The 25,412-nt window shown below is 42.6% G+C and overlaps 2 non-coding genes across 2 annotated transcripts; one reads left to right on the forward strand and one right to left on the reverse strand.

Annotated features, from left to right (window-relative positions):
- Positions 1-15,144: 15,144 nt before the first annotated feature.
- Positions 15,145-15,217, reverse strand: TRNAR-ACG (transfer RNA arginine (anticodon ACG)). The gene has a single exon. It is a non-coding gene; the product is annotated as a tRNA-Arg (tRNA).
- Positions 15,218-16,724: 1,507 nt separating this feature from the next.
- TRNAL-CAA (transfer RNA leucine (anticodon CAA)) lies at positions 16,725-16,835 on the forward strand. The gene is made up of 2 exons: positions 16,725-16,761; positions 16,801-16,835. It is a non-coding gene; the product is annotated as a tRNA-Leu (tRNA).
- Positions 16,836-25,412: the final 8,577 nt, after the last annotated feature.

Genomic DNA, 25,412 nt, shown 5'->3' on the forward strand with positions numbered 1-25,412 from the left:
TAACCAAATTCCAGAGTTCCCAGGTCAAGGAAGAAACAATTCAAGTATGGTAGAAACATAATCAGCATAACACAAGATTTAGCAGCTTCTACATTAAGGGACCGCAGGGCATGGAATATAATATTCTGGAGGGAAAAGGAGACAGGATTACAACCAAGAATCACCTACCCAGCAAAACTGAGTATAATCCTTCAGGGAAAAAAATGATCATTCAGTAAAATAGAGGACTTTCAAGAATTCTTGATGAAAAGACCAGAGCTGAATAGAAAATTTGACTTTCAAATACAAGACTCAAGTGGAACATGAAGAGGTAAACAGGAAAGAGAAATCATAAGAGACTTATTAAGCCTGAACTTTTTACATTCCTGCATGGAAAGATGATATTTATAACTCATGAGACCTTTGTCAGTATTAGGGTAGTGGGAGGGGGGAAAATTATATGTATGGATGGATAGATAGATAGATAGATAGATAGATAGATAGATAGATAGATAGATAGAGGGCACAGGGTGAGTTGAAGATGAAGGAGTGATATCTGGAGAATAAAATTAAGGGGTGAGAGAGAATTATACTGGAGGAGAAAGGAAGAGGTAGAATGGGTTACATTATCTCGCACAAAACAGGCAAGAAAAGTTTCTTATAGTGGAGGGGAAACAAGGGAAGTTGAGAGGAAATGAGGGAATCTTATTCTCACAGGATTTAGCTTAAGGAGGGAATAACATACACACTCAATTGGGTATGGAAATATGTCTTACCCTACAGGAAAATAGGGGAGGATAGATAGAAGGGCAGACTGGGAAAGGGGTAATCAGAAGGAAGTACTTCTGAGGAGGGACAGGGTCAAAAGAAAGAATAGAATAAATGGGGGGGCAGGATAGGATTAAGGGAAATAGAGTTAGTTTTTCACAACATGTCTACTATGGAAGTGTTTTGCATAACTGCATATGTATGGCCTGTATTGACTTTTCAATGAAAGTGGGTAGGGTGGGAGGAAGGGAGAAAATTTGGAACCCAAAGTTTGAAAAACACATGTTTAAAAAAAATGTTTCCACATACACCTGGGAAATAAGAAATACAGGAAATGAGATATAGAAATCTATCCTGCCATACAGGAAAATAGAAGGGAAAGGGGATAAGAGAAGCGGCAGAAGAGATAGAAGGGAGGGCAGACTAGGGAAAGGGGTCCATCTTGGGGTGGGGGAAGGACAAGATGGGGTGAAGATTTGGAATTCAAAATCTTGTGAAAGTAAATGTTGAAAACTAAAAATAAATAAATTTATATTTAAAAAAAAAAGAAATTGAGCATAGACCAATATCTTAAACTATTTATCAAGATAAGGTCAAAATGGATGTATGACCTAAATATAAAGGGAGATATTACAAGAGAAGTTTAAAAACATGGAACATTTTACCTATCAGACTTATGGATAGGTGAACAATTTATGAACAAACAAGAGATAGTGTTGTGAGATGTAAAATGGACAATTTTGATTACATTAAATTATAAAATTTTTGTACTAATAAAATAAATGTTGCCAAGATCACAAGGAAAGCAGAAAACCGGGAGACATTTTTTTATAAACAGTTCCTCAGACAAAGGTCCTATATCTCAAATATATAAAGAAATTTGCCAAATCTATAAGAATACAAGTCATTCCCCAATTGATAAGCATTCAAAGGATATGAACAGGCAGTTCTCTGATGAAGAAATCAAAACAATTTATAGTCATGCAAATTAATGTTCTAAATCATTATTGATTAGAGAAACACAAATTAAAACAACCTTGAGATATCAAATTGTACCTATCAGATTGGCTAAAATGGTAGAAGGGGCAAGTGACAAATGTTGGAGGGGATTTAGAAAAATTGGAACCTTAACTCATTGTTGGTGGATCTGTGAGCTGATCAAACCATTTTGGAGAAAGATTTGGAATTATGCCCAAAGGGTTATTAAGATGGCTATACCTTTCGACCCAGCCATACCACTAATAAGTCTGTTTTCCAAGAGGATTAGGGAAAATGGAAAAGAAGTTACATATTCTAAAATATTTATAGCACTTCTCTTTGTGGTGGCAAAGAACTAGAAATTGGGCAATGGGTAAACAAATTATGGTATATGTTCATGATGGAATATTACTCTGCTATAAGAAAAGATGAGCTCAATGATTTTAGAAAAGCATAGAGAGACTTCCATGAAATAGTGAAGAGCAAAATGAGCAGAACCAAGAGAACATTGTATACAGTTAACAGCCAGTATTGTTTTAAGAACAACTTTGAACAACCAAGTCATTCTGACTATTATAAATACCAGAATTAACCTCAGAGATCCTATGAAGGAAGATGCTGTTTGAATCCAGAAGGGAATGTTGCTGTGGTGTAGGAAATGGTGAGCTGGGTGTCTTAAAAAAACATGGAAAGACTATCCTATCCACCTTCAGAGAAACAGATGATAGGAGGAAATAAGCAGAGTTATAATCTTATACATGTGTATGAGTGTATATGTGTATCTATGTCTATGTTTATAGATATCTATGTATATGTATATATAGCCACACTTAATCATACCCTTCTTTGAGGTGGGGGGAGGAGAGGGAGGGAAAAAATAGAGTAAAAAGTGCACAGCAAAGGACAAAAGAAAACCGATAAGGATGCAAAGCTGGGCAGCTCTGAAAATGATGTGTAGTATTTATTATATAGGTTTTCTTGAAATGGAAATTTATTGTTTTATATTGAATCCTCTCTTATGGTCTGCTGTGTACGTGGCAATTTTTTTTCTTTTCTCATTTTGTATTTAAGTGTAATATTTAAAAATTCACCAAAAAAATTTAAATTAATGAATGTTAGTAATTGTCTTTACACATAATTTGGAAAAATAAAATGTTATTTGCAAAAGGAAAAATTATTTTAAAGTAAAAAATTGGAAAAATGCATTTATTAAAAAAAACTAGAAAGGAAAATCTGAGGAACAGATTAGGTACACAACTTCTAGAAGCAAATGAGCACAGTAACCTAGTGTTTGATAAAAACCAGAGACTCCAGCTACTGGTGTAAGAGACAATAATCCATAAAAACTGCTGGAAAATGGGAAAACACTTGGAAGAAACTACGTATAGACTCACATCTTACACCACATGCCATGATAAGCACCAAATGTATATACAACCTAGATACAACACTATAACCAAATTAGAAGAGCAAGGAAATCTATGGCTATGGGAAGAGTTCAATATCACAAAAAGGATAGTAAAGTAAAACGTACAATTTTCATTACATAAAATTAAACCATTTTTCAGAAGCTAAACCAATGTACATAATATTAAAAAAGAAATTGTTAGCTGAGGACAATTCTTTGTAGCAAGTTTCTCTGATAAAGGCATCATGTCTAACATCTATATGGAATTAATTCAAATTTAAAAGACCACAGTCATTACCCAATAGATCTGCCTCGTGATAGCAAAGCAAAGCTGGCTACATCTCCCCTCAGGTTTCTAGAAATTCACCTAAAGGAGTGGAGCATCTATTCTCTACTGCTATTGGCTTAAGCCTTAATTCCAATATGGCTCCCCTACTGTTAACCACCATTGATGAGCTCTCTACTTCTATCTAACCACTTAACTTCAATTAGCTTTTTACTAAGGGTGTTTTCTCTCAAATATAATAGCAAGTGGGGCAGCAAAGTTGCACAATGGATAGAGCTCTGGACTTGGAGTCAAGAGAACCTGAGTTCAAATCCAGTCTCAGACCAGACGCTTGACACTTACTAGCTGTGTGACCCTGAGCAAGCCACTTAATCCCCAAAAAAGGGGGGGGGGGAGTGAGTCAGGAATCAGAAGAGAGGAGTTGGGAAGTAAATACCTGCAAACTTTAAAGACAGGGCGGAAATCACTACTACACAGCAGTCAACAAGTTCAGCCTATTTAAGCTTTATTATAGATGGGAAAATACTAATTTCTGGGAGCTATATGGAGGTGAGGATGACATAGGGATGCCTGTGCTATCCCCATCTCTTTGCCTTCTCATAGACCTGCCTCTTCAATCTCACCAAGCCTCATAACATCAACAAGTCTATTTGGTCTGCAGCAGAAGAATCACAGCTCTAGGGACTTCCTTACCTGTGTTGGGCTTCCTTCCCCAGTGCCCACTCCCCAGTCCCTTGGGGAAGATGATTTCTGAGGCTCCCGGCACTTCAGCATTCAATGCGGACAATCTCCCTCAGATGACCTGAGTGTGACCGTCTCTTAGCCTAACTCTAAATGCTTCTCACCCAATTCTCAGAGTAGGATGGCGTCCCCATGGGCTTCCTCCAAACCATAGTGTATCAGAGATCTCCATAGCTATTTCTTTTGAGAAGAAAGGAAAACCTGAGGCTCAAAATCACTGAGTCATGGACCACCTAGTTCGAACAGGGTTAAGACGCCATCTAGTCTGAGCCCCTCATTTTAATTTTGTTTAAGCAATGCATGTTTTTTTTAAAACCACCACCATTATATCCCCTGAAAGAGACATAGATAAGCAAAACTGACATTGAGAATAACCATATCTGACAGGATAGGCAACATTCTGCACTCCTAGTCATTTACACACATACCCATATGCCCACACATATGCGTGCACACACATGCACATGTTTGCACACATACATACACATGTACTCACATGCACACATGCACACACACACCCCTCTACCAAGAGGAGGGATATGTTTATTACCCTCTCTTCTTTAGGCCAAGGATCTGGCATTGACATTCGTTGAGTTTCCATGGTCTTTGAGGGCTGACATTCGTGGAGCCCTCACCCTCACCCTAACCCTAACCCTAACCCTCCCAAGGCTTCCAGCCATATCAATAGGATCTATACACAATAAAAGTCAGTCCTTCCTCTAGAGGGGCCAGAGGAAGGCTCAGGGATTGGATCATGTGGATGAGAGGAAAGATGTGGAAGAGCAGTCAAGGGAGTCGGCAGCCCCAGCAGCGTGGTGACCTTGGGTAGGTACTTCTTCTCAGGGCTCCTAGGAGAGTGTGTGGCTGCAGAGGGTGGATACTCACTTGAGCATTGGGAGTATCTGGGTCCTGCTTGGTGATAGCTTGGTCCTGGATCTGCCTGATGTATATCAGGAAGGGAGCTGACAGAAAATTTCAAGATGGCCTGAAGCAAACCTGAATAAACCAGTCTTACCACCAGATGGGCATCCAGCCATGGGTGGGACGAAGAAGAAGCATTCCTTGGTAACTTCCTGCTGGGAGCAGCTGGGTCCTCAGTCCCAAGATGCTTTCCACACGTGGCCTATCCTCTGCTGTTCACTCCTCCTCTGTTCTGCAGAAAGCCTCTGTTGGTTGCACTTCTTCCTTTTCATTTAGGCACCAATATGGAGGCTGGTCAAAGCACGAGTCCCTGGTCATAGCCCCATGGGGGCCTGGAGCAATGGAGGGTGAGTTAACTGACTGGATGCTATCTATCTCTGGGGATCCCTAGGGTCCAAGCCCCATAACCAGGCCATTACGTTCCTCTTATCTTTGAAGCTTACATCAATTTCAACCTTGATCTCTGCCACAGGACCACAGAATGCCAGGCTTGCCGGACCTCCCAGAGGCCACCCAGCCTCCCCTTCACATCTCCCTCCAGAGTCAACTGAGCCCCTTCTTTACTTCTGTAAGGCTAGAGAGCAGGCCCTCCATGTGTAGAGAGAGCCCAAAGAGAGGCTCAAAGAGAGGCAGAATCAACATCTATAGCTTCTTCTCCACTTACTCTCCCTTTTCCAAAGGACACTTTAATTCCTGCCACAAGATGAACCACGAGGTTGGGGCTGGAGGCTACCACTCTGCTCTCCTCAGAGAGAAGGACACTGGGCTATAACTCTGTGCTTCCTTGAATATTGATTGTCTAGGGATAGAATCAGCTGCATCTAACTTTTGATTACTCTGTGATTTGGGGGGGAAGGAAACCCCAACTTCTATATCCAAGGCTTGACCCCTTCCCCATCTAATTAATACCAGTTCCACAACACACACACATAGCAAATAAACAAATTGTAGCAAAACAGAAATCATAGGAGGTCTCCACAGCAGAATATGGACCAGACAATCCAGAGTGATGGTGCTTGGAATCAGCTTCTACTGGCTCATAAAAGACAATTGTTTTTCTGTGCGAGCATTTTTGTCTCTGAAATCAGCAAATGTCCCAAAGCAGGGCTTCATTCACTATCTTGTTGATTTTTAGATAAAAACAAGATGGAGAACATTTAATAATGCAAATTAACCTAAAAGTGTGTCCTGCATACATTTTTTTCAGACAGCCAGTTGTTAAAGATTTACCAGCATCTCCCCTCATGTCAAGGCAGAACAACAAAGCAGACTCTCTGATAAGCCTCTAAGAAAGTGCCCTTTCATTCTTCTATTTCCTGGAATGAAATTCCTCATTCTTGTAACTTATTCCCAGAACCAGGAGGACCCAGTGCTCACCACAGCCCCAGACTTCCTTTATGAATGCAGTCCAAGAGAAAGCTGGGAACTTGGTCACCTGGGTCCTGAGGAGTCCTCCTTTCCAAGAAACCTTCCAGAAGCTGTCAGCCAGAGCAACTTCTGGATAAAGAAAGGATGCTCACACTGAATTCTGTGAGCAGCCAAGGGAACGGCATCTTAGGGGCCAAACCTGGAGAATACCTTTCCCCACCCGCCACTGCCAGTGCCCTAACCCTCATCACTGTCTGCAAGGTGTTTCTTTAGTGTGGAAATGACTTCTTGCCATTTATTGAATAATTTATTAATTCTTATAGAGGGAAACCGAATTGTGAGGTGTGGCAATGTGACAATTTGTGGGGGGGGAGTTGGGGGCTCCCCATTATCTCTTTACTTTGCCCTTGACAATTTGGGGGTGGGGCTAAGAGTGTGCAGTACCTGTGTAGCTAAGGCTGAAGGTGACCAAGGCTGCTATCTCTGTGAGTCGAGCAGTCAAAATTGGCTAAGACTGGCTTTGAGGAAGCAATCCAGACCAACCTGAACTCATCCATTCAGGAGTTTGAGGAGCCCCAGGGCCACTGAGAATCCGATGCTGCAAGGGGTCCCCAAGCCAAGCCCCCTCCCAGCACCTTCCAAGAGGGCCAAGAAGGAAAAGTCCAGCTCTGGTGTCAGGCCAGGCACGATTTCCTTTCTCTTCCTTTCTTTCCCTTTTGGGGAATGTTTCATCTCATCCTTCTGAATTAAGTTCAGACCTCTGTCAGCAGGAGTGTTGAACTTGCTTAGAAATGCATCTTGTGAAGATGCATGTCATCTCTCAGACATTCCTGTCACAGATACCCTGGAGAGTGACGATCTGGCTGGTAGATGTCTTTGGTGCCATCAGGGAGATCACTCCAATCTCAGCACCTGCTCTCTTTCAACACAGCTCCTCTCTGTGGGCTCAAAGACTGCAGGACTGAGCCCACCATAGGGACCAACTCAGGTCCACAAACATTTATTATATTAAGCATTTACTATGTACAAATGTAGATTTTCTTATGCTCAATAATGTCCCATTGCAATCACATCCCAAAGTGTTTAGCCATTCCCCAGGAGGTAGTCACCGCTGTAGTTTACATTTTTGGTTACTATAACAAGACCTGCTATAAATACTTTGGTACAGACATTCCTTTTCCTCTTTCCTTGATCTCTGTGGAGAGATCTCTTTGGAGCCTTAGCAGTGGTATAGCTGGGCCAAAGTGGTATAGCCACTCTGGGGCCTCCAACATTTCATAGCTCCACTCACAGTGTACAAATTACCACTTCCTAGAACCATGGAGGAGCAGTTTGGATTGGATTTGGAACCAGAACTGGGCTTCACAAAAGCATCGTTCTCTTAATGAAGGCTCTTTCCAGACCTGCTGGTATTGGAGGAGGAGGACATAATGCTGGGGCCATCGGGGTAGAGTAGATACCTCAGGGCTTCCAGAAACAATCTGTCATCCAGACAGATCTGGGGGTCTGGATTACATTTGTGTAGGTAGCTTCCCATCCCAAACTAGGGCAAAATGAAGGCCTAAATTGCAAGTGAAACAGGTGACCATGGCTCCTATGCTCACATGGTCAGTAAACCCAAGTGTGAACCTTTAACTCTGTTATTTGTTCAATGTCTAGAAACAAGTCTGATCCTTAAAAGCACATCTGTTTGGCCTCATAATCCAGTCAACAAACCCTCCCCACATCCCAGAGAGTTTTCCCTGGGACATACAGAAGAACGGATTGACAGAATCCCTCCAACCTTCTTTCGAACAAATGACAACTAAAAACATGATTTGGAAAGGTCAAGTCAGTTCCTGGAATGCTCTAATTGATGCCCAAGCCTAATCAGAGCTAACATTGTTACAGCTTCCCCAAGTTGACCAAGCTATGGCAAAGTGTCAGTCACCACCAAGAGTGCTCCTGTCTACTTTCCTCCCTCATGCCAGCCCTGTCCCCTTCCCACTCCTGGCCTGTCTGGGTCCACACCCACGAGCAAAATTGTCTGGCAAAAAGAATACCAGGGATTGCTGCCAAGTGTGGTCCAAGCACCACATTATCAGAATTGTGGGGCCATGTTAGACTGTTTCCCTAAGGGGCTATGCATCTTCCAGATGCTCTGTGCCCTGGGACCTCACTGTGCCTGAAGTTAAGGAAACAATTCAAATTTGTTAAGGAAGGAAGTAAATCCATAACACTAAATTTATCAAAAGCAAGCCTTTACTCAAATTGTGTGTGCAAGGACAACCCGGGGCTGGAATTTAGATTAGACCATCTCTCTCCATAGAGTAACATTCACAAAAATATTTTTATACATTCCAAGAGAATAAAGACTATATTTTACTACTATTAACAGTTGGCAGAGGAAAAAACAAACATGCGATTTAATTCTGAGAAAGGGGACACCAATCAATAAATATTTATTAAGCACCTATTCCATGCTGCCCCATGCTTAGTATCCTCAGGATACCAAGAAGGGCATGTGCAGTTAATGCCTGTCCAATAAGCAAATAAAACCAAGGTGCATTCTATGTTTCAGATAACACTCCACAGTTCAGACCTCACTCTGTTGCCCCCTTATGGATCAATGCCTAATCGCTTCATTAAAAATATGCACTTTACTACCAAAAAATTATTTTATAGAGTTACAAAAAGTAATAACAAGATTCATTTGCAAAAACAAAAGGTCCAGAATATCAAAGGAACTAATGAAAAGAAATGCAGGGGAAGGTGGCCTAGCAATTCCAAATCTTAAATTGTATTATAAAGCAGCAATCATCAAAACTGCCTGGTACTGGCTAAGAAATAGGGAGGTGGATCAGTGGAATAGGTTAAATATGCAAGACACAGTAGTCAATGACTGTACTAATCTATTATTTCATAAACCCAAACACCCCAGCTTCTAGGATAAGAACCCACTCTTAAAAAAAAAACTGCGGGAAAACTGGAAAAGAGTATGGCAGAAACTAGGCATAGCCCACATCTCACACCATATACCAAAATAAAGTCAAAATGGGTTCAGGACTTAGATATAAAGGCTGATACCATAAGTAAACTGGGAGAACAAGGAATAGTTTATCTATCAGATCTATGGAGAACAGAAGAATTCATGACCATTCAAGAGATAGAGAACATTATGAAAAGAAAAATGGATCATTTTGATTACATTAAATTAAAATGTTTTTGCACAAACAAAGCCAACACAACTAAGATTAGAAGGAAGGTAGAAAATTGGGAAAGAATTTTTACAACCAGTCTCTCTGATAAAGGCCTCATTTCTAAAATATATAGAGAATTAGGACAAATTTATAAAAACACAAGCCATTTCCCAGTCGATAAATAGTCAAAGGATGCAAACAGACAGTTCTCAGATGAAGAAATTAAAAACATCCATAGTCATATGAAAAAATGCTCTAAATCATTATTGATTAGAGAAATGCAAATCAAAACAACTCTGAGGTACCACATCACACCTATCAGATTGGCCAGCATGACAAAACAGGAAATGATAAATGTTGGAGAAGATGTGGGAAAATTGGAACTCTAATACATTGTTGGTGGAGTTGTGAAATGATCCCACCATTTTCGGAGAACAATTTGGAACTATGCCCAAAGGGCTACAAAAATGTGCATACCCTTTGATCCAGCAATAGCACTTCTAGGGCTATATCCCAAAGAGATCAAACAAATGGGAAAAGGACCCACATGTACAAAAATATTCATAGCAGCTCTTTTTGTGGTGGCAAAGAATTGGAAATGGAGAGGATGCCCATCCATTGGGGAATGGCTGAGCAAGTTGTGGTATATGAATGTAATGGAATACTATTGTGCTGTAAGAAATGATGAACAGGCTGACTTCAGAAAAACCTGGAAAGACTTACATGGTCTAATGCTAAGTGAAGTAAGCAGAACCAAGAGGACTTTGTACACAATAACAGCCACATTATGTGATGACTAAGATTGTTCACTGAACCCTTCTCAGCATTATGAGGATATAAGACATCTCCAGAGGCCTCGGGATGGAAAATGCTGTCCATATCCAAAGAAAGAACTATGGAAGTCGACTCGCTATCATTCAACCTTCTGTTGAGTTTTGTTTCACCTTTCTGATGGTTCCTCCTGTTGGTTTTAATTTTTACTCACACCTTCACTAATGTGAAAATATGTTTAATGGGTATGTAAACGTAAAGCCTATATCAGATTGTGCACCGTCTTGGGGAGGGTGGGGGGGAGGAAGGGGGAGAAAAATTTTCAACTCAAAAGCATATGGAAGTGATTGTTGATAAATCAAAATAAATTAATAAAATTAAAAAAAAAAAATAAAAATATGCCCTTTCTATTTATTTGTTATTTTACTATCACTAAACTTTTAAACACACATCTGTATGACACATGCCTAAGGCTCTGACTCTCCGGGATTTGTCTGTGACCAGGCTCCCTTAAGCCATGCCAAAATGTTTATTCTGCATCATTAACATTTTCTCCACCACAAGTGCCTCCACTCAAGCAGTTAGGTGGGTCAGCAGATTCAAATTCAGCCTCAGACGTTTACTAGCTGCGTGACCCTAGACAAGTCATTTAATATTTGCCTCAGTTTCTCAACTGTAAAATGGGGATAATAACAGCGACTACCTTATAGGGTTGTGAGACGATCAAATGAGATATTTGTAAAGCACAAGGCAGAATGCCTGGCATTTAATAGTTGAAATAGATAGGTACATAGATGAAGCAGTAGAGATAGATAGACAGACAGAGATGGATAGATAGATAGATAGATAGATAGATAGATAGATAGATAGATAGATAGACAGACAGAGATGGATAGATAGATAGATAGATAGATAGATAGATAGATAGATGATAGATAGAGATAGATAGAGAGATAAATCGATGGATGGATGAATGGATTGATAGATAGACACAGACAGAAGACACATAGAGCAGATAGAGAAAGAGAGAGAGAGAGAATGATGATGATGATGATGATGATGAGATGGATAGATAGATAGATAGATATACACATAGATCGATCGATGGATGGATGAATGGATTGATAGATAGACACAGACAGACACACAGAGACAGAGAGAGAGAGAGAGAGAGAGAGAGAGAGAGAGAGAGAGAGAGAGAGAGAGAGATGATGGATAGATAGACAGATAGATGAGAGAGAGAGAGATGATGGATAGATACATAGACAGATAGATAGATAGATAGATAGATAGATAGATAGATAGATAGACAGATAGATAGATACAGAGAATGTTTATTCCCTTCTATTGCTTTTTTAAATCTAGACAATCAACAGAACAATAAACCAAGTGTGCATTTGTCCTATTTGCCTATTTCATATCTGTCAATGCTTATGTTGAAAATACAACAATCAGTTCTTGCAACGCAGTTCAATCTAGTTCCAGCATTTACCTCTGACCCAGGCTCAGACCCCCTGGGACCTGCATGTGGCCAGGCTCCTTCTACAGGCAGCTGCATGACCTACCTACCTAAGCCTGCTTCTTGTGCCCTGTTTTGGTGAAATACCCTCCAGAAATAGCCCTGTGACCTAAGTCCTGACTCCTAGAAGCATCCGTTCTACTGGGTATATACAATACAGAGTGATTGACCTAGATGTAGTACACAAGTAATCAAATACAGAGCCATGATATGGAAGTCCAAACGAAAGTGAGCTCAGGAAGATAGGACCTGTGCTGTGCATTGAAGAAGGCTGGGAATAATCTACAGCCAAACCAAAGAGGGAGTGTGGTCTGAATGGAGTGCCTTCTCATCCAAGGAACTGGAGGTAGCTGGAATGGATGCCCAAGGGACATCGAGGCTGAAATTCTCAGGGTGATTCCCCTTCCCCCAAGTCTCAGTCTCTAATTACTCTTTCTCTCTTACATGTGTGAGGCTTAAGGAAGCTGTAGAAAATCATGAAACTCTGCTGCCTGGGCCCATTGGACCTCCCTGAAGCAAGACTATCCTTCTATACCCCCTCCTTAACTGACCATCCTACTCTCCACAATCCTTCCTCAAACTTCCCTCTGGCCTCTCATCTCTTCACCCTCTCACCTGGCAACTTTGCCTCATATTCACTGAAATAACTGAGGGTATGTGCTGAGAGCTCCCTCCTCCCTGCTTCTCCTCATCTCATATCCCCTAGATGCCTTCCCCATCTCTCTCTTTCATGCTATCTCATGTGACACGAAGCCCTTCTCCTTGCCAAGGCAAACCCCTCTGCCTGAACAAGTGAATCTCATTCTATCCCATATTCTCCAGCAGTTTGCTCCCTCCATCACGCCCACTCACTTCCTCACCTTTGATCTCTCCCTGTCTGCTGCTGCTTCCCAGCTGCCTACAAACACACCCATGTCTCATCCTCAAAAACTCTTCACTGTCCATCCCTGCTAGCTACCATCACATATGTCTTCCCTTTGGGGGCTAAACTCAAGAAAGCCTTCTATAATTGGTATTCATTCCTCTTCTCTCACTTCCTTCTTAATGCTCTGAAGGCTGACTTCTGACCTAATCTTCAACCAAAATTGGCCTCTCCAAAGTTACCAATGATCTAATTGCCAAACCCAATGGTCTTTTCTCCATTTTCATCTTTTCTGACCTCTTTGCAACCTTTGACACTCTCCATCACCTTCTCCTTTCCACTCTCTTCTCTCTAGGCTTTCATGTCTCTTCTCTCCTGGTTCTCTCCTCCTTGTTAGACTGTTCCTTCTCATTCTCCTTTGCTGGATCTCTGTCTCGGTCATGCCATCCAACTGGAGGTGTCCCGAAAGATTCTGCCCTGGACGTTTTCTTCTCCCTCTATACTACATCACTTGGTGATCTCATCACCTCCTATAGAACAGGGGTGGAGAACCTGTGGCCTCAAGGCCACATGTGGCCTCCAGGTCCTTGGTGCAGCTTTTGGCTGAGTCTAAGTTTTATAGAACAAATCCTTTTATGAAAGGGATTTGTTCTGTGAAGTTTGGATTCAGTTAAAGGGTTGCACTTGAGGACCTCTCCACCCCTGCTGTACAGTTATGTCTATGCTGATGATTCTCAAATGTACCTGTGCAGTCCTAATCCCTCTCCAGTATGTCATCTCCATCTGTCTGTTAGACGTCTCAAACTGGATGTCCAATAAATGTCTTAGACTCAACATGTCTGAGATGGAACTCGTTATCTTTTCAAACCTCAAACCCTTCATTCCACCTCTCTTCCTACTCAGCTATTACAGTCTAGGGTACTCTCATCCTCCTGGTCCCCCGGGCTCACAACGTAGGTGTTATCCTGGTCTCCTCACTAGCCCTCAACCCTCCCCATATCCAATCTGTTACTAAGGCCTGTTGATTTCATCTTTGTACCATCTCTTGAATACACCTCCTTTTGTCTTGTCTGACAATGACATGGCCCTGGTGTGGACCCTCCTCACTTCATGCCTGGACTATTGCAATAGCTGCTGGTGGATTTGCCTGCCTCTAGCCTCTCTCCACTTCACTCCATCCTCCATTCAGTCACCAAAGTGATTTTCCTAAAACACAGATCTGACTATACCATGCCCATACTCAATAAGCTTCAGTGGCCCTCTACTGCATCTTGGATCAAATACAAAATCCTCTGGCATCCAAAGCCCTGAATAACCTGGCCCCACACACACCTTACTCCTCTGTCCAGTGGCATTGGCCTCCTGGCTGTTCCTCAAATAAAACCTCCATCTCTTGCACCAGACATTCTCTTTGGCTGTCCCCCATGCCAGGAATGCTCTTCCTCTTCATCTCTGCCTCCTGGCTATCCTAACTGCCTTCAGATCCTAGCTAAAATCCCACCTTCTACAAGAAATCTCTCCAGATAAGCCTGACTTCTAGTACAAGTAGGAGATGATGTGAGGGGATAGAGACCTGACCCCTGGAATTGGGAATCTTTGACTTCAAACTTAGTCTCATTTCCTGTGTCACCTGGAGCAAATCACTTAACCTATATATTTACTTCCAATTCTTCATCTGTAAATGGGTGTAACAGTACATACTCCCAGGATGTGGGGGAGGAGCAAATGGAGATATATTTGTAAAGACCCTGGCAAATTGCCAGTGATATATAAATGCCCACTGTCATTATTGGTGCTTTTCCTCTGCTGATAATTTCCAATTTCTCCTAAGTTTATTTGTACATAAGTGTTTTCCTCCCTTCAACCCTCATTACGCTAGGCTCTCTTCCAGGGCTGGGAGTGTACCCAGGGTTTAGGTCAGTGCCTGGCACATATTAGATGCTTCATAAATGCATGCTAGCTGTTATTTTCGCATTTTTGTTTTAGAGTAACATAGGCATGAAGGGGTGTCCTCACTGGGGTTGGACACCGAACTCGGGAGCTCTGTACCTGGCCCTGTCCTACTGGACAGAAGAGGCCCAGCCATATTTAGCTCCGTGCCTTCCCACGACTTCAAGCTCAGGGCCCAGAAAGAATAAGTGATGTTAAAGTTCAGAGATTAAGACTCAGAGGATGTGAGGAGAACCTTCAGGACACTTGGGACAATTGACGTCGTGCAAATGACTCCTTTAAGTCCCAAGAAGCTTAGCAGAGAGCCTGCCAAGTAGCAAGAACTCTACAAATACTTACTGTTTCAAGAAATGCTTCCTCCTTCAGAAAAATGAAGAAGCGAGGGAGGAAATAAAATAAAAACACTTCAACGGCCGAGCCAGCCAGGAGTCGAACCTGGAATCTTCTGATCCGTAGTCAGACGCGTTCTCCATTGCGCCACTGGCCCGGGTATGCTGCTGAGTGGTCATGAGGGGGCTGCTGAATGCAAAGTCTGGGCCTTTGGCCCACTGGTTCTGCCCGCCCCACACCCGAGGCCACGCCCCGCAGAAAGCAGAGTCAGCACCGCGATCAGGGCCACGCGCCTAGGCCCAGCCTCTTGTTCCCCTCAAACTCTCTCTAGGTCCTGGATTCCGATACCGAGGCTCCCCGTCCAATCCACCATCCTGCTCAGAGGACGCAGGACCGGAATCGCCTGGATCTGGACCCCGGCCCTGGACGACTCTAACCCTGACCCTAACCCATCCCCCTCCTCCTTAACAGACTCAGCTGGGGGCTCTCACGGGCCGCTGGACGACGCCGGGGCTCCCTTGGATCAGGACTCTCATGGGTCCTGCCTAGCCTCTGGCTCCCTGACTCCAAGCCCACACCCAGCTAGAGGATTATCCACCGCGAAGCCTAGGCCAGACCCAGAAAGGAAGAGGGTATCCGTACAGGAAGGGGCCCCAGCCTCCGCCGGGTAGCCAACTCCGCTGGAGCCCAACCGAGCCCGACGGAGGCCCCAGGGTCTGTTTCCCCTGCGGGCATGGCCCCCCCACCGAGGCCGGGAGCCGGCCCGTGGACCACGGGTGACCCATACAACTCCCAGGCGAGCTTACCTCCTTGGAACGCCAACAGAACCGGCTCCTGCCGCGGGGCCAAGGCTCAGTTGTTTACGGAGCGTCCCATTTAGGGTTTTCTTGGCCAAGATACTGGAGTGGTGTGCCGTTTCTCCAGCCTCCAGGCCCTACATTCTAACCTCTGCTCGCATTAGACATCCCGGAGGGCCTCCGACAGGAGGAGGTGGTAGTTGGAGGGACTTCCCTCCTCTCCTACAGCGCGCGTTTAGGGAGCCTTCCCGGATCTGTCCACCACCGTGCAGACCTGAGCCCCAAGAGAGCCCAGAAGGCCATCCACGGACAGACAGGTCGTTCTGGGGTGCTGAGGGACCGCCAGCCCCCTTCCCTCATTGCTTCGGGGACTCTTCTTTCTTTGGGGCTCATTTATTCCGATTTCGGTTCTGACGCTTTAAAATTCCCTCTCCCCTCACCCACCCCACCCCCACCCCCCAGCCAGGACCACTGAGCCGGAGACACCGTGGGTCCGACACGCCTCCTCCTCTTCTCTAGGACTCCTGGGCTCACTGTCTTTTTCTCGTCCCCTTTCCCCTCTGTTTCTATCGCTGTGTCTCCTTTGCAAGCTCTTGTGCCCTCATCCCCAGCACTTAGTAAGCGCCCACTGTGTGCCAAGCCCCGGTCTGGGAGCAGACACAAGCCTGGCCTCCCGGAACTTCTCTTCTGTCTGAGGAGAGGCTTACAGCGTGAGAAGTACATCCTTAGTGGGCCCAGAGCGAGGACAAAGCCACCACGGCGGGAGGTGGCAGGACAGGAGCTCGGGGACTCGGGGAGCCTCGAGCGGGGCGTGCTCGGGAGGCCGAGGACAAGACAGAGGGCCTGGGAAGGGTAAAGGTGTCAGCTGTCAGGATGGCCGAGTGGTCTAAGGCGCAGACTCAAGCGTAAGGTTTCCACTGTGTTGGGGAGCCTTCTGGTCTCCATCTGGAGGCGTGGGTTCGAATCCCACTCCTGACAGTTCTGCTTTTGGCGCGGGGCCTGCCACGGCGTACCGGCCCTCTCTCGCTGGGGGTAGGGCAGCCTCTCTTCCCTTCCTGCTATGGCTAGCCCCAAGCCACCCTCAGTGCGCTGGGGCGCGGCTCGCTGTCCCAGCCCTTCGCCGCGGGATCCTCGGCCGTGCGCCCCCCAGGCCTGAGGCGGGGTCTCCCTGCACGCTCCGCCGAACCTCCTCCTGGCTGGCTGCAGCCACTTCCACTTCCTCCTCCCAAGCCCCAGCCTAGGGGTCCTCCAACGGTCCTACAGGGTATGAGTTCGGGCGCCGATGCACACACTTCACTCTCGACGGCAAAGCTAACTTTGACGTCATCTAGAGGACCAATGGGCGCCAGTTGTCGCCTCTGTTGCCGTGAGGACGAGCGACCCCAACCCAGTAAACTCAAACCCGGGAGGGTTGTGAATCTTATCCGTGGGGCAGCCCGCGCCTTGGGGACTTCCTGGGAGCTCCAGGGACTGGGGTCCGAGGCAGAAGCAGCCGCTTTTGGTCCCCCACAGCGCATCACTGTGGGTGATGGTGAACGGGTCAGTCTCGGCTGGGTGACACGGGCGGTGTGCGGCGAAAAGAGTGGGGTGAGCGGTTGGATTTTTTTTTTCAGAGAACCAGCACCTCGGAAGGAAGGAAGGAAGGAAGGAAGGAAGGAAGGAAGGAAGGAAGGAAAAGAAAGAGAAAGAAAAGAAAGAAAAAGAGACAGACTTGATACTGTCCTGGGGCTCCTTCTCCATGTTCTAAATACTGGGTCCGGGGGTTAGTCACTATCCTTGACTCTTTGCTATTGTTACGGCGCATTTAGAGTTAGGCTCTGCCCCTCTCCCTCCACATTAGTTCGAAGTGGGTTTCGTTCAAGAGACTCTTCCCCTCACCCCTTCCTCATTTGTATAGATTTCTGTTTACATCCCCCCCAATTATAGGAGATAACGCCTCCCCAATTTTACCTCAATCCCAAGCGCTCCGTCAAATTAGGGTCCTTCTCTGACCTCTGCTGACACCACTGTTCTTTGCGGGGGGGGGGGGGGTGGCACTTGAAGCCACCTCTCTGCCTCATTAGAATGCAACACTTTATCCCCGTAAAGTCTTTCCAGTTGCTCGCTCTTATTGACCTTGGGCTCTTTAATCCCGCTTGTATTTCAAAGTTTCTCCACAATTCCAGTCTTTGAATTACGGCTGCTTGAAAGTCTCTAATTTCATTAAAAGTCCACTTGCTACCCCTACCCCAATGTAGGGTTATACTCCGTTTGAGTTTAAGGCCTATCTTTTGCCTTTTGGAATACCGTATTCCAGCTTCCCAGGCCGCTCCTTTATGACGGTGACCGCTAAGTCTTGTGTGATCTGACTGTGGCTCCTGGGGACTTAAATTCCTTTTTTTACTGAAGAAGAGAATTAGCTTTTATTAAGCACCTACTGGGTGTCAGGCACTTTCTAAATATTATCTCATTTGATCCTCAAAACAACCCTGGGAGTTACATGCTGTTATTATCCCCATTTTCCAAATGAGGAAACTGAGGCAGAAAGGTAAAGTGACCTGCCTAGGGTCTCTCATCCAGTGTTCCAGGTCAAATTTGAACAGAGGTCTTCCTGACTTCAGGGCTGGCTCAGCTGTTTGAAGTACTTTCTCTTTCCCCAGCAAGCTCTAGATTTTGTCTGTAATGTTCCTGTGTATTTTCATTTTGATTATTCTATCTTTTCCTCTTCTAATTTTTTTTATTTATTTTGTTAAATTACATGCAAAAAAATTAACATTCGTTTTAAAAATTTTTTGAGTTCTAAATTCTCTCCTTCCTTCCTTTCCCTTCTCCGTAGAGAAGGAAAACAACATGATATTAATCATTCCTGCAGCAAAACACATTTCAGTATTAGCCTTGTTGCAAAAACAACAACAATACATACACACACACACACACACACACACATATACAAACAAGAAAACAAAGCTGCTCTTTTTTTTTTTAAGTATATACTTCAATCTGTGCTCAGAGTTCCTCAATTCTCTCTCTGGAGGTGAGCAGCATTTTTCATCAGGTGTCCCTTAAAATTATCTTGGCTCATTGCCTTGATCAGAGTGGCTAATTGACATAAGATTGCTGTTACTGTGTACAATGTTCTCCTGGTTTCTGCTCACTTCACTTTACATCAGCTCATATAGTTCTTCCCAGGTTTTTCTGAACCCATTCCCCTCCTTATTTCTTATAGCACAATCACTCCATCACAATCACATACCACAACTTGTTCAACCATTCCCCAATCGATGGTCATCCTCTCAATTTCCATTTATTTTGCCACCAGAAAAAGAGCTGCTATAAATATTTTTGCAAATGTGAGTCCTTTTCCTTTTCCTTTGATCTCTTTTGGGGGATAGACCTAGTAGTGGTATTGCTGGGTCATATATGCATACATATATGCACAGTTTTATAGCCCTTTGGGCATAGTTCCAAGTGACTCCAGAATGGCTGGACCAGTTTCCAACTCCAACAACAGTGCATTACTGACCCAATTTTTCCACATCCCCTATAGTATTTATCATTTCTCTTTTCTGTTGAGGTTTCTTTCTTTCTTTAGTTAAAAAAAATGTTTTTGTTATTTTGAGATTAAGCTGTCTCCCTACCCCGCACTACAGGAGGCCACCATTTGACACAGATATATGAATGTGAAACCAAACAACACATATTTCCATATACCTGTTATTTTTCTGGAGGTGAATAGCATCTTCCTTCATAAGTCCTTTGTAATTGATTTGATTATAACACTCAGAATAACTTAATCATTCACAGTTATTCTTCAAACATGTTACTGTATACAATATTCTCTAGGTTTTACTTATTTCATTCTTGATAATTTTATGCAAGTCTTTCCTTGTTTTTTTTTCTTCTAAAATCAACCTGCTCATCATTTCTTACAGCACAGTAGTATTCCATCGATTGTAAAACACAACTTGTTCACTCATTCCCCAATTGATGTGCACCCCTCAGTTTCTAGTTCTTTGCCACCACAAAGAGAGCTGCTGTCAAGATTTTAGAACATATAGGTTCTTTTTACTTTTTCCTGTTCACCTTGGGAAACAGACCTAATAGTGTTGTTGCTGGGTCAAAAGGAATACTCATTACTTTCTTTCATATTCTGGGCCTTTTGTTTTTCCAAATGAATCTTGTTATTATTTTTTCTAACTCTATAAAATAAGTTTTTGGTAGTTTGATTGGTATGGCACTGAATAAGTAAATTAGCTTAGGTAGGATTGTCATTTTTATTATATTAGCTTGGACTACCCATGAGCAAGTGATGTTTTTCCAATTATTTAGATCTCCTTTTATTTGTGTGAAAAGTGTTTTGGAATTGTGTTCATAGAGTTCCTGGGTTTGTTTCAGGAGGTAGACTCCTAAATATTTTATAATGTCTACAGTAAGTTTAAATAGGATTTCTCTTTCTATCTCTTGATGTTGGGCTTTGTTGGCAATATATAGAAATGCTGATGATTTATGTGGGTTTATTTTATAGCTGCAACTCTGCTGAAGTTGTTTATTATTTCAAGTAGTTTTTTACTTGATTCTCTAGGATTCTCTAAGTATATCATCATGTCATCTACAAAGAGTGATAGCTTTATTTCTTCTTTGCCTATTCTAGTGCCTTCAATTTCTTTTTCTTCTCTTATTGCTAAAGCTAACATTTCCAGTACAATATTGAATAACAGTGATGATAATGGACATCCTTGTTTCACCCCCGATCTTATTGGAAATGCTTCTAGTCTGTCCCCATTACATATAATGCTTGCTGAAGGTTTTAGATAGATGCTATTTATTATTTTAAGAAAGACTCCATTTATACCTATGCTTTCTAGTGTTTTTAATAGGAATGGGTGTTGTATTTTATCAAAAGCCTTTTCTGCATCTATTGAGATGATCATGTGGTTTCTGTTGGTTTTGGTGTTGATATGCTCAATGATGCTGATAGTTTTCCTAATATTGAACCAACCCTGCATTCCTGGCATAGATCCTACCTGGTCATAGTGTATTATTCTTGTGATAAGTTGCTGCAATCTACTTGCTAATATTTTGTTTAAAATTTTTGCATCTATATTCATTAGAGAAATTGGTCTATAATTTTCTTTCTCTATTTTGACTCTTCCTGGTTTAGGTATCAACACCATATTTGTATCATAGAAAGAATTTGGTCAGACTCCTTCTTCACCTATTTTCCCAAATAGTCTATATAGTATTGGAATTAATTGTTCTTTAAATGTTTGATAGAATTCGCACGTAAATCCATCTGGCCCTGGAGATTTCTTCCTAGGGAGTTCATCAATGGCTTGTTCAATTTCTTTTTCTGAGATGGGGTTATTTAAGTATTTTACTTCCTCTTTGGTTAATCTGGACAATTTATATTTCTGTAAATATGTATCCATTTCACTAAGATTGTCATATTTGTTGGCATATAGTTGGGCAAAATAATTTCTAATTATTGTTTTACTTTCCTCTTCTTTGGTGGTAGCTTCACCCTCTTCATTCTTCATGCTAGTAATTTAGTTTTCTTCTTTCTTTTTTTTTAATTAAATTAACCAAAGGCTTATCTATTTTATTGATTTTTTCATAAAACCAGCTCTTAGTTTTATTTATTAGTTCAACAGTTTTCTTAATTTCAATTTTATTAATTTTTCCTTTGGTTTTCAATATTTCTAATTTGGTGTTTAGTTGAGGATTTTTAATTTGTTCTTTTTCTAGTTTTTTTAGTTGTATGCCCAATTCATTAATCTCCTCTTTTTCTATTTTATTTATGTAAGCATTTAGAGATATAAAACTTCCCCTAAGAACTGCTTTCGCTGCATCCCATAGGTTTTGGTATGTTGTCTCATTATTGTCATTCTCTTGAATGAAATTACTGATTGTTTCTATAATTTGTTGTTTAACCCAATCACTTTTTAGGATTAGATTATTAAGTTTCTGATTATTTTTTCATCTATCTTTCCATGACCCTTTATTACATATAATTTTTATTGCATCATGATCTGAAAAGCATGCATTTAATATTTCTGCCTTTCTGCATTGGATTGTGAGGTTTTTATGCCCTAGTACATGGTCAATTTTTGTGTATGTGCCATGTACTGATGAGAAAAAGTATATTCCTTTCTATCCCCATTCAGTTTTCTCCAGAGGTCTATCATACCTAACTTTTCTAATGTTCTATTCACCTCCTTAACTTCTTTTTTGTTTATTTTGTGGTTAGACTTATCTAGTGCCGAGAGGGGGAGGTTCAGGTCCCCCACTAGTATACTTTTGCTGTCTATTTCTTCCTGTAACTCCCTGAACTTCTCCTGTAAGAATCTGGGTGCTATACCATTTGGTGCATATGTATTTAGTAATGATATTACTTCATTGTCTATGGTGCCTTTTATCAGGATGTAGTTTCCTTCCTTATCTCTTTTGGTTAGATCTATTTTTGCTTTTGCTTTGTCTGAGATCAGGATGGCTACCCCTGCTTTTTTTACTTCAGCTGACGCATAACATATTCTGCTCCAGCCTTTTACCTTTACCCTGTATGTGTCACTCTTTTTCAAATGTGTTTCCTGTAAACAACATATTGTAGGATTATGGTTTTTAATCCATTCTGCAATCCATTTCCGTTTTATGGCAGAGTTCTTCACATTCACAGTTATGATTACTATCTGTGTCTTTTTCTCCATCCTTTTTTCCCCCATTTATGCTTTTCTTTCTCCTTTTTCCTTTCTCCCCTTCACTAGTGTTTTGCTTTTGACCACCACCTCCTTCAGTCCCTTCCCCCTTTTATTATCCCTTTCCCTTTTCTTCCCCTTTAGTCATACTGCTGCTTCCCTCCCTTCTTTCCCCCCCTCCCTTTTCTTTCCCTCCTCCCTTTTCTTTCCCCTTTTCACTCCCACTGCCTATAGGGCAAGTTAGATTTCTAAACTTAACTGATTATATTATGCCCTTCTTGAGCCTAATCTGATGACAGTAAGGTTCAAACAATGCCCCCCCTTCCCTCTGCTGTAATAGGATTTTGTGTCTTTTCCTATAATGTAATTTACCCTTGTCTGCCTCCTCCTTTTTCAGTACCTTTTCTAAGATTAGATTTATCCAATTATTTGGATCCATTTAACTTGTCAACTAATATCCACCCTCTTTATGTATACTCCTTTAACAAGGTGTAATAACAATACAGTTCTCAAGGGTTGCAACTCTCATATTCCCTTGTAGGGGTTTAAACAGCCCCCCCCTTATTAACAACATATTGTATCCTTCTGTCCCATTTACCTTTTTCAGTCCTTCTTGAGTCCTGTACTTGAAGATCAAATTTTTTGTTGAGCTCTGGTCTTTTTATCAGGAAAGTTTGGAAGTCTCCTATTTCATTGAATATCCACCTCCTCCCTTGAAAAATGATGCTCATTTTTGCTGGGTAATTAATCCTTGGCTGCATTCCAAGCTCCTTTGCCTTTCGGAATATCATGTTCCATGCCCTGCGGTCTTTTGACATAGAAGCTGCAAGGTCCTGTGTAATCCTGACTGTGGTTCCATGATATTTAAATTCTTTCTTTCTGGCTGCTTGCAGCACCTTCTCTTTCATCTGGTAATTTTGGAATTTTGCTATTATATTTCTTGGCATTGTCAATTTGGGATCTCTTTCAGGTGGTGATCGTGGATTCTTTCTATGGTTATTTTCCCTTCTGGTTCTAGGACTTCTGGGCAGTTTTCCTTTATGATTTCCTGAAAGATACTGTCCAGGCTCTTTTTTTCATCATGATTTTCAGGTAGTCCAATAATTTTTAAATTGTCTCTCCTGAGTCGATTTTCCAGGTCGGTTGTTTTACTGATGAGGTATTTTACATTTTCATCGATTTTTTCATTTTTTGTTTTAGTTTGACTGATTCTTGCTCTCTCATAGAGACATTAGTTTCCATTTGTCCAATTCTAGTTTTTAACAGATTGTTTTCTTCTGTTAGTTTTTGTACTTCCTTCTTCAACTGGCCAATTGTGTTTTTTAGGGACTTGTTTCCTTCAGCATACTCTTCTGTTAGATTTTGTACTTCCTTCTTCAACTGGCCAATTGTGTTTTTAGGGACTTTGTTTTCTTCAGTGTACTCTTCTGTTAGTTTTAGTCCTTCCTTCTTCAATTGGCCAATTGTGTTTTTTAGGGACTTGTTTTCTTCAGTGTATTTTTTTTCCAACTGGCCAATTGTATTTTGAAGGACTCTTTTACCTCTCTCATTTGACTATTAAAATCCTTCTTGAGCTCTTCTAAGAAGGCTTTTTGGGCTTCAGACCAGTTCATATTCCCTTTTGTTGTTGCAGATGTGGGTTTGTTGACAATGTTGTCCTCTTCAGAATTTCTGTCTTGATCTTCACTCTTCTCATAATATGAATCTATGGTACGTTTCTTTTTACTCATGGTGTTTCTTATTCCCTGGCCTTTAAAGAGATTGAGCTCTCCTGCTGGGGAACAGAGGGTACTGACCCAAGCTTCTTGTGTTGGGAGCCTAGGTCTTGGTCACTGGCTTTGCTTCTGGGGCCTCTTATGCTGGGAATTGGAGGCTGTAGGTTTCTGGCAGTTTACCTTGTGTTGGGCTGGAATCAGCAAGGCTGGAACTTTCAGGCAATTCTAGGTTGCCTGCTTTTCCTTTCCTTTAGCTTTCTTCAGCTCCTTTTAGATGGGTGCTGCAGGATGTTTATCTGCCTGGGGGCCCCTGCAGTGTTGTCTCCCTCGGGTTCTGCTAATGCACCAGGAGATTCCTTTGCAGTGGAGTGCTGGTGGTTTTCTGAGCTGGTTTCCACCGGTTCCCCCCTCACTGAGGCACTCAGAGGTCCAGGTGTTGGTGTTTGCCTGCTCTACTACCTGGGCTTCAGGATTTCTTCACAATAGGAGGCTTCCTACAGCTCACCTGGTGTTGGGTTGAAGACCGGGGCTTTAGGAAGCCTTTAGCTGTTTTCTTCACCTCCTTTCAGATGAATGCTGCAGGGTACTTATCTGCCTGGGGCCCCTTGTTTTTTGAGGCACTGGAGACCTTTGCTGGGCTACTGCACTGCTGCTCCTTGTCTTTCTTCTAGTTCAGGTGTTCCAGGGTTTGTTTTTTTCCTGGGCTGATATTTTCTGGGTTTGCAGAGGTTGATAGGGGAGAGTGAGAGCGACTACCTTTTCACTCCGCCATCTTGGATCCCGGAAGCGGAACCATTCTCCTATTAGATTGTAAAGCATTTGAGTGAAGGAACTCTTTATTTTTCATTGTATTTCTCTCCCCAGCATTTAATATACTGCTTGACACATAGTAGGTGCTTAAGAAATGTTTGTTGACTGACTTCCCAAAAGCAATACTCAGGCTTATAGGGACACTGAAGGAAGCAGCCTGTGACAATGCTTCCCCTTCCTAGTAGACCCCTCCCCCCATTCATTCTGGGAAGAAAGATCCCTTGGAGAATGAGCTTCCCATCCCACCTCAGCTGATACACAGCAGAGAATCCTGGCCCTTTGCTCCACCCTGCCTCGTATCAAGCCTCTGTACTAAGAGAGAGAAAGAGAGATGTCTGTAGCCTAGCCTGCACACAGGC

Source organism: Phascolarctos cinereus, unplaced genomic scaffold (genome assembly GCF_003287225.1).
Source record: "Phascolarctos cinereus isolate Bilbo 61053 unplaced genomic scaffold, phaCin_HiC Scaffold_1;HRSCAF=81, whole genome shotgun sequence".
Lineage (NCBI taxonomy): Eukaryota > Metazoa > Chordata > Mammalia > Diprotodontia > Phascolarctidae > Phascolarctos > Phascolarctos cinereus.